This window comes from Lutra lutra, chromosome 11 (assembly GCF_902655055.1).
Source record: "Lutra lutra chromosome 11, mLutLut1.2, whole genome shotgun sequence".
Taxonomy (NCBI): Eukaryota; Metazoa; Chordata; class Mammalia; order Carnivora; family Mustelidae; genus Lutra; species Lutra lutra.
The window spans coordinates 22,455,323-22,468,655 of NC_062288.1; the positions used below are offsets into that span (position 1 = coordinate 22,455,323).

Genomic DNA, 13,333 nt, shown 5'->3' on the forward strand with positions numbered 1-13,333 from the left:
GCCTGCTTCTCCCTCTCCCACTCCCCCGCTGTGTTCCCTCTCTCGCTGTCTCTTTCTCTGTCAAATAAATAAAATCTTTTAAAAAATAAAATAAAATAAAAATGATTGTAACTACACAGAGAGCAGAAACCAGGTGAGGGCTAAAGCTCTAGACCTCAAATGGATACCTGACACACTATGAAATTTGTTTGTTTTTAAGCTTTTATTTATTTGACAGAGAGAGCATGCACAAGCAGGGGAAGCAGGAAAGGGAGAGGGAGAAGCAGGCTCTCTGCTGAGCAGGGAGCCCAATGCAGGGCTCGATCCCAGGACCCTGGGATCATGACCTGAGCCAAAGGCAGACACTTAACCACCTGAGCCACCCAGGCGGCCCAGAGTCTATGAAATCTGGAAGACGCAGGAAGGGATCAAATGAACTAGGCCTTTACTTTTTCCATGGGGAGAGGTGGCATTTCAGGAAGAAAAAAAAACAAAAACAAAAACAAAACAGTCTTTTGTGAAAATCTGGGAGGAGAAAAGGTAAAAGAATAAGACCGTGGAAGGAAGGGAGGGAGGGAGGGAGGAATAAGGCAAGAAGAATCAAGTGAGAAAATGAGGAAATGCCCACAGGATCACTGTCTTACAGCTTAAGTCATGAGACCTCTGTCATCTGTTTGCATGCTTATCTGTAAGGAACTGAAGTAGATAGACCAGGGCTGATCCTTTTCCCAGACTGATGCCTATTCTGCCCCAGCCCCCAATTTGGTAAGAGTGAGCTCTACTGGCACCTTCACTGAAGACTACTGGGCAGTAAAAAGTGCCTGTCTGCCCACAGCTGATGACCCAGTTGTAAGGCAGACAAACAGTGCAGCTAGGGATAGGCGCTGTGAAGGAGAAAAGGAACAGAGCCTGCTACGTGAACTACAGACTCGGGTTAAAGATAACAGAATCCTGGGGCACCTGGGTGGCTCAGTCATTAGGTATCTGCCTTCGGCTCGGGTCTTGATCCTGGTGTCCTGGGATTGAAACCCATATGGAGCTCCACATCGGGCTCCCTGCTCAGTGGGGAGCCTGCTTCTCCCTCTCCAGCTCCCCTGTACTTGTGTTCCTTCTCTTGCTATCTCTCTATGCCATAAATAATGCCATAAACTGAGATTAGGATCCAATAAAAATATACCAAAATAGTGGTATTTTCATGGTTATTTCTACCGAGTCACAATTCCCTTGTTAGATCTTAATTCCCTAGAAAGCCGGGTGATTACTACTAAAATAGGTAACTCAGTAAATAATCTGGTGACTTGCAGGAATGAATAAATGTATAAAAAATGGATCAGTGGGTTTGTGTTAGTATGGTACAATTATAGATGTTTACTTTTCTGTTTTCCAAATGTGATATGCTTGTACAAATGATTATACATGTTGTGTTACTGTTTCTGGTACGAGCTGGCTCACTGATATTGTATATTTAGCCCTTCTCCTTTGAGGAGGCCCCAGTACAATGATAATAAAAGCATTTCTTATTTTTTTTTTAAAGACTTTATTTATTTATTTGTCAGACAGAGAGATAGAGATCACAAGTAGGCAGAGAGGCAGGCAGAGACAGAGGGAGAAGCAGGTTCCCTGCCGAGCAAGGAGCCCGATATGGGACTCGATCCCAGGATGCTGGGATCATGACCCGAGCCGAAGGCAGCCGCTTAACCAACTGAGCCACCCAGGCGTCCCACATTTCTTATTTTTTAAAAAAGATTTTATTTATTTATTAAGAGAGACAGCATGCACACACAGCAGGGTGTGGCAGAGCAGAGGGGAAAGGACAAGCAGATTCTCTACTGGGCACAGAGCCCAACCCATGTCTCCATCCCACAACCTTGAGATCATGACCTGAGCTGAAACCAAGAGTCAGACACCTCACTGAATGTGCCACCCAGGGGCCCCTAAAGGTATTTTTTTTAAAATTTTTATTTATTTATCTGACAGAGAGAGAGATCACAAGTAGACAGAGAGGCAGGCAGAGAGAAGGGAGAAGCAGGCCCCCTGCTGAGCAGAGAGCCCGATATGGGGCTCGATCCCAGGATCCTGAGATCATGACCTGAGCCGAAGGCAGAGGCTTAACCCACTGAGCCACCCAGGCGCCCCTCCTAAAGGTATTTTTTAAAAAAGGTGTAAAACTACATGAAGAGTATGGCACAGAACTTACATTTCTGGAAGAGAGGAACAGCTCCTGAAGAAAGAGGGCAAGAGACAGTATAGTACAGAATATGCTGAAGGAGAAGCAGCCAAAAGGACAGCCGCTCTGCTCTGCAGAGGCCAGGAGTGTCTCAGGATTGGGAAGCATCAGGTCCTATCAAGGTCAAGGCAGTGAGAAGATGGGTATCCTAGAACTCAAAGTAGATAACTTTCTATCAGTTCCGTAAGTGACTTAAGAATGGAGAGGGGGAAGAAAAGGGGGCAGTGATCTGCTTTTCAATTATTTTGGCTATTCTTCTTCTTCTTCTTCTAGCAGAGCCCTGCCCACCTGGAACTGAGGTTGCTTTAAGATCCAGGAGAATACTGCGGCATCATGCAGGTGCAGACTGAGTGGCCTCACTGAAAAGGCGGAAGTGACTGGCCAATCTTAAGACAAAACCTGCCTTCACATGGGGCACTTTGTCCTCTGCATCTTCTAAGTTTAACTCCTGCCCTGCTTCATTTTCTCTTGCAAAAGATTAAAAGTAGCCCAGGTAGCCATTCCAAAATAAAATCTTAAAATTCCAACAAAAGGGATTAGCTTTATTTATGGAGGTTCCAGAAAGTAAAACTATATACAACGGGTAGGAATTGGGGGGCCATACTTGGCTCAGTGAAAGATATAACTGTCTAAATACGAGGGCAGTACAAAAGTGGGACAGATTACCTTGTGATGTAGCAAATCCCGATTCACTGAGCGGGCTAATCAGGGTTATAAAACAACCGTCAGCCTCATAGCCCCAGTCAATGTTATTTTTAGTATATGATAGGAGAAGACAGACTTTGTCCCTTTTTTTTTTCTTTTTAAAGATTTATTTATTTTAGAAAGAGAGAAGTGCATGGTGGGAAGGGGTAGGGGGAGAGGGAGAGAGAGAATCTCAAGTGACTCCCTGCTGAGTACGGAGCACGAAGCCCGATGCAGGGCTTGATCCCATGACCCTGAGATCATGATCTGGGCTGAAACTGAGAGGCCACCACTTAACTGACTGCACCACCGGGGCACCCCTTATTTTTACTTTATTACTTAAGTAGTCTCCACGCCCAACATGGGGCTTAAATTCATAAGATCTTGAGATCAAGAGTTGCATGCTCCACCGACTGAGTGAACCAGGAACCCCATGAGACTTTGTCTTAATGTTATTAGTTATCCACCATGCAGTTGCTCCTTAGTATTCCAGACACTTCTTCGCCAGTCCCTAGGCTCAATTCTGCTGGTCACTGCACAGAATGACTGGTAGAGTCTCTATGAAAAGAACTATTTACTTGCAACATTGCCAGAGGAGGTGTGAGGGGGTAAGCCTTCTGTAAGAATAACCATTAGTTTAGTATCATGGTTAGCAAGAGCTTAGCAATATTAAAAAAAAAAAAAAAAGATTATTCCCTTGCTTTTGCTTCCGTATGTGTGGTAAAATCTCTTCAAAAGAAATACTCATTGGACATAAACCAAGTCAGTTATGTAGAGTCATCTGCATTCTTGATCTTCCTTGTGATTTCCTTTAAGAAAGGAACTCCCTTAGTTATACAAAGACTCAGGAGACACTCCAAAATTACTTTTTTCAGGGCTTGATTAAATTCTCAGCCAAATGTTAATTTCTTTCCAGGCTTGGTCTGGGGGTTGAAGGGCTGTGGGAGTTCTAGGGAGTTCTAAGATATATATCAGATACATTCACTTTGCTAAGTTGCAGAAGAGGTGAAGTTGGCAGGAAGTTAAACCCATTGACCTTGGCTCTAACATTCAGTTATTTACTCATTTCTTTGGTGCACCTGTCTCCACCTTCACAGCATCACGAACCTGAGTTTCTGAGAAGAAGGGTTTCCCTTCTTCTACCAACAATTCCTTAAACAGTTGTGAATGATTTTTATAAAATGTAAATTAGATCCCAGGGCTTGGCATGGTCTGGTCCTTTCCTACTTCTTCAACCTCAACTTGTACTCACTAAATCCTAAATATAGAGATATTCATTCAGTTGTAAACAAATATTTCTATAGTGATTATTATGTAACATAACACTGTTCTAGACAAAAGAAAAAAATCTTTTCCTCTGGGAACTTCAGGGCCTTTGCACAAGCGCTTTTTTTTTTTTTGCCTAGAATGCTTTCTTTTCACTTCTCATTCCTTTTCTGACTGTTCTATTTAAAGTAGCTTCTTTTCCTCCACTGAAGAACTGTTCATTTTCCTCGTAACTTGTATCAGAGCATTGTATTATTGTATTTTATCATATTACATATATGTTATATATATAACATATATATACATATATAACATATAACATATAACATATATATAACATATATGTAATATGATAAATAAATGTGTGTATACATATATATAGTATGCTATGTCTGTGTGTAAATAAATAAATAAATGTGTGTGTGTGTGTATAGTGTGCTATGTCTGTGTTTGTAATATATCTATCCCATGAGGCCAAGATTATGTTCATTTAGTCTATCACTGTCTACTTAAAACTTAGCATAATGAGCATATGGTAGGGCCTCAAAAAACATTTGATACTAGACTCTGGGTAGTAATAGATAGAATTGTTAAATCTATATACACCTGTATAGTGTACACCTGAAACTAATATAACCCTGTATGTTGATTATACTTCAACAACAATAACAACAAAAACAACAACAACAAAAGAATAAAGACTCTGGGTATATTTTATTGAAAAGATTCACTGATGACCATATAGCCTATTATTTCTATCCTTTTATATGTACATTTTAGAAAAAGGTAGAAAAGTCTGAATTGTAATTTACTGGCAGTCAGACTGGCTACCTGACCTATCTTGTTCTTAAAAAAAATGAGCCATTTGATAAATACCATGAAAGCTAAAACTCTAATTCTGAAAGACTCCATTGCTATCCTCAACTTCTCCATATGGTGCTAGCTTTTATAACAATCTAAACATATAAAAAGTATATATAGTTCCAAATATTTATCAGCCTACAGCAATATGATTATTAGTCATAAGTGAGGGAAAAAAAAACACCCATGTGCTGAACTGGACAAACAGGTTTTTGAGTCTATTAGAGTCCAAAGGTGGCAAAAGTGTAGTAAAATGAATAGAGCAAAATCAAAAACTGTTAAAAGAACAGTGGTGGAAGCTGGAAAAGAAAGTCCCTTATGAGAAATGTGTTTCTATGGGACAGTAGATACTATATTCTAGACCAAGTAGCTGTAGGTCACAGACTGCGTGTGTTGGTTACAAAGGGGACCAAATTAGAGATGATGGATGGGTCCTTATAAATTTTTTTTTTTAATTTATTCGACAGAGAGAGATCACAAGTAGGCAGAGAGGCAGGCAGAGAGAGAGGAAGGAAAGCAGGCTCCCCACTGAGCAGAGAGGCTGATGGAGGGCTCTATCCCAGGACCCTGGGATCATGACCTGAGCCAAAGGCAGAGGCTTTAACCCACTGAGCCACCCAGGTGCCCCGGATGGGTCCTTATAAATCTAGTTCCACTACTGGAAAGCTATGCCAAGCACAAGCTCTATGATCAGAGGTCAGTAGCATATTTATTATTCTCTCCTACATAAATTTCTTCTCATTCTGCTAGCAAATTACAGTGAATATTGAAAATATATCCACAAAATATAGAACTTCCAGACTAGATGTAAGAAAAAAGATTTAAAACATTAGGGTATGCTTTTACAAAGGGCCAGTCCTCTATGATGGGTAAACTGCTAATGCAGTTATAGCATATTGGGGTTCCACATAAAAGTTTATTTTAAGGGCGCCTGGGTGGCTCAGTGGGTTAAGCCTCTGCCTTCAGCTCCAGTCATGATCTCAGAGTTCTGGGATTGAGTCCCACATTGGGCTCTCTGCTTGGCAGGGAGCCTGCTTCCTCCTCTCTCTTTCTCTCTCTCTACTCTCTCTCTCTCTCTCTCTGTGCCTACTCGTGCTCTCTGTCAAATAAATAAAATCTTAAAAAAAAAAGTTTATTTTAAGAAAGGGTTCTATTACTTTAAAAAGTCCAACAGCTATTTGTCTAAAGGATGACAGAGCTATTACAAATACATCTGAATTTTCAGAAAAGTACTGTACTTCAAAATGCTTTAGTTGACTTGCATAAATAAGGCCAGAAATGATCAAATATTCCATACCCTACAAAGACCTAAAATAACAAAAATATACAAAAGTATTTATATATGTTAATTGTATTAATATGTAAATATATTTTGTGTTACCATATAAACACAATAACTTATTAATATGTTAATATATTACTGACCTGGCTTTATATTAATATATTAGTTAATATTAAGTAATATACTAATTAATGTATTGCTGACTTCTGGATTTTGTGGAGCCACACACGGGTTCCAAAGACATACACTGAGTTTAAGGTGTTACCTCTGGCCTTGAACACTGTCTCAGTTATACTATTTGGAACCTCAGGCACATAACTAATGTGTAACTTGTACAAAAAGACTGCTTGAAGATTAACACACTTGAAGTTTAACACAGCCAGAATAATACATGCATTGGCTACAGTCCTCCCTGCACCGATGATCAGCCTTTTCACAGCTATGAATTCTGTTGGTAGGACCCTGTTTCTGATTTTGGCTCCGCTTCTCCCTAGTGGGGTTCTTAAACATAAATTTTTCCCCCTAAAACTGTTGCATATCACCACCCTGTTTTGAACTAAAGGTCAAATATTTCCCAATTCCTTCTTCCTCTAACAAAAACTACACCAAACACAAATGTGAACAGATGGTTTTCCAACTATACTGCGTTTAAGAAATAAAGTACTGAGAAGCTAAGAAATCTCTTTAAGTTAAAATAAATTATTAAATACAGAGACTACATAAAGACAGGACATATATAATGTGGACTCTTTTTTTTTTTTATAAGATTTTATTTATTTGTCAGAGAGAGAGAGAGAGTGAGCGAGCACAGGCAGAGTGGCAGGCAGAGGCAGAGGGAGAAGCAGGCCCCCCACAGAACAAGGGGCCCGATGTGGGACTCGATCCCAGGACGCCGGGATCATGACCTGAGCCGAAGGCAGCGGCTTAACCAACTGAGCCACCCAGGCGTCCCTATAATGTGGACTCTTAAACATAAACCAACTCTTCAATGGCTCTCATTCTGTAACTGGGGTCTCCAAACTTTCTGACCATGCACCATGTGTTAGTTTCCAAAGGCCGCCATAACAAAGTACCACAAACTGGATGGCTTAAACAACAGAAAAGCATCTCGCGATTTTGGAGGCTAGAATCCATGACCATGGTATCAGCATGAATGGTTCCTTCTGACGGCTGTGAGAGAAAGATCTGTTTTATGCTTCTCCCATAGCTTCTGAGGGTACATTGGCCATCTTGGACTTCCTTGATTTGTAGAAGCATTAATCCAATCTCTGCCTTCATCTTCATATGCCATATGCTCTATTTTTAAGGACACCAATTGTATTGGATTAGGGGCCCACACTACTCTGGTGTGATCTCATCTTAACTACTTACATCTGCAAGGACCCTATTTCTAAATAATGTCATATTCTGAGGGACGCCTGCGTGGCTCAGTCATTAAGCATCTGCCTTTGGGTCAGGTCATGATCCCAGAGTCCTGGGATGTAGCCCCGCATTGGGCTCCCTGCTCAGCAAGAAGCCTGCTCTCCCTCTCCCACTCACTCTGCTTGTGTTCCCTCTCTGTCAAATAAATAACTAAAATCTTAAAATCCTTAAAAAAAAAAAGTCATATTCTGAGAGACTAGGGGTTAGGACTTCAACATGAATTGTGGAGGGACAAAATTCAACCCATAACGCACCATAAGACGTGTGTGTATTTACTTATTCATAAATTATTTACATCCACTACTGCATTAGGAATTACATACATAATAACCCCTGTTTAATTGGAAAATTTAAAAAGATAAGGCAAAGGTTAATATATAAGTGGTAATATTTTCTTTCTGAACCCTGACAGATTAAGTCTTGCAGCCTCTCTGGCTTACACATAACTCACCCATCTCAAGGATAAAATCAAGCTCTTTGGCTTAACACACCCAACCCTCTGCCCTCTGATACTTCACCTGCCTCGTCTCCTGTCACCCCCAACGTATCTGGCATTCCAACCTGTCTGAACTATTTGCAGATTCCCACATGTGCAAGGCTCAGTCTCGGTTCAACGACTCTGCACATGCTGTTTCCTATTTCTGGAATGCCCTCATTCTCTTTGCTTCCTGTAAACGCACAGTGAACTCCCAATCATTTTCTAAAACTCAGCTCAAATGTCATTTCCTTTGGGAAGCTTTCACTGAGTGTTCTGGGTAGGATGAAGGACTTCCTTGGTATATAGTACCTTGTTCCTGTCTCTATCATGGCAAATCTCTGTTCCCCTACACGTACGTGGTAGGCTGTGCTGGTATTTGACCATTTTGACCTAAAAGAACCAAAGCAAATTCAGGCGGTTCAACTTAACATTTCACTGGACAACAAGTCTACTGAGAGCAGGAACTGTGTTTTATTCATATTTATATTTCCAGTGGCTAAAATGGAGTTTGGCACAAAGTGCTTAATACATGCTTCTTGAAATAAAGGAAAGGATTACTTTTAACACCACGAACAGTCCTCTTTCAGATTTTCCTTTTCGAGAGTGGGTTAAGTATTGACTTGATCCCTCCTATAAGTATAAACATTGGTTTACATTTCATTGGCTTTAGTTTAACAGTATTTTAAACCATTTTCCCCTCCTTTGGCATCTATATGTGTGGCAAATATCTCTTCAAAATAGACTTTTAACTTTTAAAAATAGAGTAAAAGAAAGAAGAAGCTAAATACTATTTTACAACCAATGTCAAAGTATTTAATGATTTTACTTTCAAAGTATTTTTATGCTTTCAAATAAAAAAAGTAGTCATAAATAGGAATATAAATAAGACAGCTAAACAAAGACATTAGTTGTGTAAAGTGAATATGACACTTTAAATTCCAACAGTTTTTTTTTTTGTTTCCCAACAGTTTTTTAGTAAGAGCAAAAATAAATCTAATTTCAGAATTTTAAATTTTTCCTATTATTACTTGGTTTGGAAAAAGCTGTGAGGGGTGCCTGGGTGGCTCAGTCTGTTAAGCATCTGACTCTTGGTTTCAGCTCAGGTCATGATCTCCGGGTCATGAGATCAGCTTTGCAGTGAGCTCCGTCCGTCCGTGCTGGTCAACGGTGCTGGTCACGGAGTCTGCTTGGAATTTCCTCACTGCCGCTCCCTCTGCCCCTCCCCATCCCTCTCTCTAAATGAATAATAATAATAATAAAGCTGTGATAACTGGAATGGTGTTTAAGTATCACACAGATAGTCAAAAGGTAAATGAGTCTTATATGGCAAGCAGAACTATTCAGCTAAAGTCAGGAAGCAGTGCATGGTGAAACCACGAGCAATTAGCAGGAAGTGAAACAGTCACATGAACATTTTTCACTCTACCTCATTAAAACCCTTAAGTTAGTAAGATGTGTTCACTGTCTCTTCAGCATGCTAAGGTAGTCACAAACAACACTTTTCACAATCTGGCCTTAGCCCATTTGAGAAGCTCCTTTCCTTTTATGATAGTTCATGTCCTTTATACTTGAATTATGATGTTATATAGAGAGTATCACATTTAACATATGGTTCCTTATCTTCTTCCAAATGTTCTTTCCTCAGCCTCAAAAGTCCTTCTCCATCTTCTTTGCTTACTAATCTTTAATCGGCTTGAATATTATCTTCTCCAGGATGCTCTTTTCTGTTTCTCCAGCTAGAGCTGTTAATCTACCTTTTCTATCTTCCACGTACATAGTTCATGCTACCACTGCATTATTTTAACCACAGTGCTAGAATTTACCTGTTATGCCTCTCTTTTTTTCTTTTTTTAATTTAGAGACAGAGAGAGAGAGAGAGAGAGAGAGAGAGAGCGCACATGAGTGGTAGGAGAAGGGAGAAGTGGGAGAGGGACAAGCAAACTCTGCCCTGAGCACAGAGCCCCATGTGAGGGTCGGTCTCATGACCCTAAGATCATGAACTGAGCCAAAATCAAGAGTCTGATGCCACCCAGGTGCCCCTGTTATGTCTGTTTTCTTAATTATATTGTCATGCTATGCTGGCTACACAGAGATACTCAATACTGTTTGTTGTATGAATAAATGAGTAACAAATGAGACGACAGTCTTGAATAACGAAGCACCAAAGAAAGGCTTATTGGAAACGTATCTTGTGACTAGAAAGGGAAGGTCTGCTACATGAGGACAGGGACCATGTCTGCCTTGTCTACTGCTGTATTTCCAGAACTTAGCCTACTGTCTGGGATCATGCTTAATAAGTATTTGCTAACTCGGGGTGCCTGGCAATTCAATCTTGGGGTTGTGAGTTTAAGCCCCACACTGGGTACAGAAATTACTTAAATAAAAACTTAAAAATAATAAGCATTTGCTAACTGAACACAATGTACATGGAAAATAAGAAAAAACGGACTAATAATTATTTGAAAATAAACTGAAAAAGGGAATCCATAAAACGTAGTAAGAGAAGCACCTCTAGTTTAAGTGGTAGTATACCAAGGAATAAAGAAACTGTAGAAAATAATATCAATGATCAGCAGAAAAAACCTTTTTTTAAAATTACTAAACACATCATCATAAACATGAGAGATTATTCTGGGGGACAGAAGAGGCAATGTGAGTTGATATAAGTAGGATTTATATTTTTAGTTATAGAGGGATAAAAGACATTATTAGTATGCCAATAGAAATAAAAATAATGATGTCCTTCATATCTTCAAGCAAATCTATATCATTTGCCACTAATATATTTGTCTTTTTCTGTTTAATACCTCTAACTGAAGTATCAGAAGTAGTACTGAATCTCAACTAAGTTATTTATTCATTTATGAGCACCACACATTATGACCATATACCTGTTGTTTACATTGGTGTTGCATTACTTTGGACTTACTTTCCTGTGATCATCACTGAAGCACTTCCCTTGGTATTTAGAACTCTAATACCTGTGCCTCTGTATTGACAGTTCACTGTGAAGAAGTTGAAGAGACTGACGTCCATACTCCTCATACTTCTGACCTAGATCAAGGTGATGAACAAGGGACACTGCTGGTATTTGTGAACTCGGGTGGCAAGATTAAGCCTTAAGGCAAACTCCACCCAAGTTACAACAACTTTACAAAAAGAGAGTTTCTCCTCTTTGGCACTTTGACTTGTACATCTATGTTGGCAAGGCTGGATATAGCAAACTTTGATCCCAGGTTTCGTGCCTTGGTATTCAAGGTTTCCAGGGACTAGATCTGTACATTCCTTTTTCTGTCTGCTTTATCTAACAGATGTAAAACTCCCAGTAACAATAATATAGAACTTAGAATTTTTCACACATTAAAATTAAATATAGGGAAAGATCAGGATTCAAATCCTAAGAATAGGAATTACAGAGGCATCTGGCTGGCTCAGCTGGTGGAGCCTGCCAGTCATGGTCTTGTGGTTGTGAGTTCGAGCCCCATGTTGGATGTGGAGATTAGTTAAAAATAAAATCTTAAAAAAAAAAAAAAAAAAAAAAAAGAACAGGCATTACAATGTAAGCAGATTTAATCATAGCTTGAGTTAGATTTGAAAGTTAACTTAGGAAGTGGTGATTTATTTGATGGTTCTTTAGCTGTTTAATGTTACATCTATTTTTCAATCAAAGATAAAAATACTTATACATCTGAGGGGAATCAAGAAGAGCCAGCACGTGAATCTAAGGCAAGATATGTATTATTTCATGGCCCTGTAAATAAATTATACAGGGGCGCCTAGGTGGCTCAGTGGGTTAAGCCTCTACCTTCAGCTCAGGTCATGATCTCAGGGTCCTGGGATTGAGCCCCACAGCTGAGTAGGGAGCCTGCTTCCCCCGTGCTCTCTCTCTGTGTGCTGCTCTGCCTACTTGTGATCTCTCTCTCTGTGTCAAATAAATAAATAAAATCTTTTAAAAATACATAAATAAATAAATAATACAGAAGAGCTTTTCAAAGTAAAATCTGTGAAACTAAAATAATGAAAAGATAACTTCGTGACAGTCGTAGCTTTATAATTTCCTGGCTCTAGGTGCAGTATTTGCACAAAACTGTTTTCTTCTAACTGTGGGTCCACCCCCCTCGCCCTTCGAATCTGTGAGACCTGCTTCAGGATGTTCAGGTTACCCAGAGTTTTTCTGGGCATCTGAATTATAAAGTGTCTCTGGAAGCTGAGGCCACTGTGTCTATAGGTGTATAGTGGGAGAGTGGGATACTCTCCCACTCTCACTCCTTCCCCTAGAAGTAATCCTGGTCTATTCTTTTCTTCCCCTAGAAGTAATCCCTGGCCTATTCAAAAGCACCAGTGCCCTAAGAATCTTTTTGGAATACCTGTTTTCTGAATATAGCAATTAAATTAACTAAAACCTCTAAAAAGGCCCGGTGAATGTTTGAATTTAAAATTTTGATGCTTTAGACTTCTGCTTCCCCTTGCAAGATAGGACACATTAGAAAGAAAACTGGATTGAGGTTCAGAATGAATGTGGAATTCCAATTCAGTTTTGAAAAGTGCCTTGGAAAACTTTTCAAAGCATGGGATGAAGTGAAATGTCCACAAACATGAGGCTTATATAAGGCACTCAGTAAATATTATATTTCTACCCACAGTAATGGTCTGATGGTGTGGCTGAAACTATGAAGCAGAGAACAGTTATTCTGGAGGCAAAGTACTCCTGTTCAAGAAGAAAGGAAAGGGTATGTGGTAAAGAAAGTTCACAAATTGGGTACAGGTTGGTTTTTCAATCCAGACATTCTATGAGTTTATCATTTTTCTTTATACCTCTTTGCCACACCTAGGTTTCAAAGTTATAATATACTTTACCCTCTACCCACCACTTATTAGTTAAAATAGCTCCTTCTTCCTAGAGAACTGAATAGAACAACAAAATATGATTTTCTTTTTAGAGCTTTACAACATTGAATAAAGCTCCTGTCATACATTTTATAGGCTTCCTATCCCCTTCTAAAATGATCTTCCATATCCTTCCATATAAAAGTTCTGGCAACAAAATTAACTCCAGAAGAGACATTTATGGATGTTTTCTATTTATTCTATTTGGCCCCCTATACTCATATCTTCTTCCTGCTTTGTGGTTCCT

General features: G+C 39.5%; 2 long non-coding RNA genes across 4 annotated transcripts in view; one reads left to right on the forward strand and one right to left on the reverse strand.

Annotated features, from left to right (window-relative positions):
* Positions 1-13,333, reverse strand: part of LOC125080692 (uncharacterized) — a 136,672-nt gene that overhangs the window by 114,549 nt on the left and 8,790 nt on the right. The gene's annotated exons all lie outside the window — the stretch shown is intronic.
* Positions 1-13,333, forward strand: part of LOC125080694 (uncharacterized) — a 30,091-nt gene that overhangs the window by 8,477 nt on the left and 8,281 nt on the right. The window lies entirely within an intron of this gene.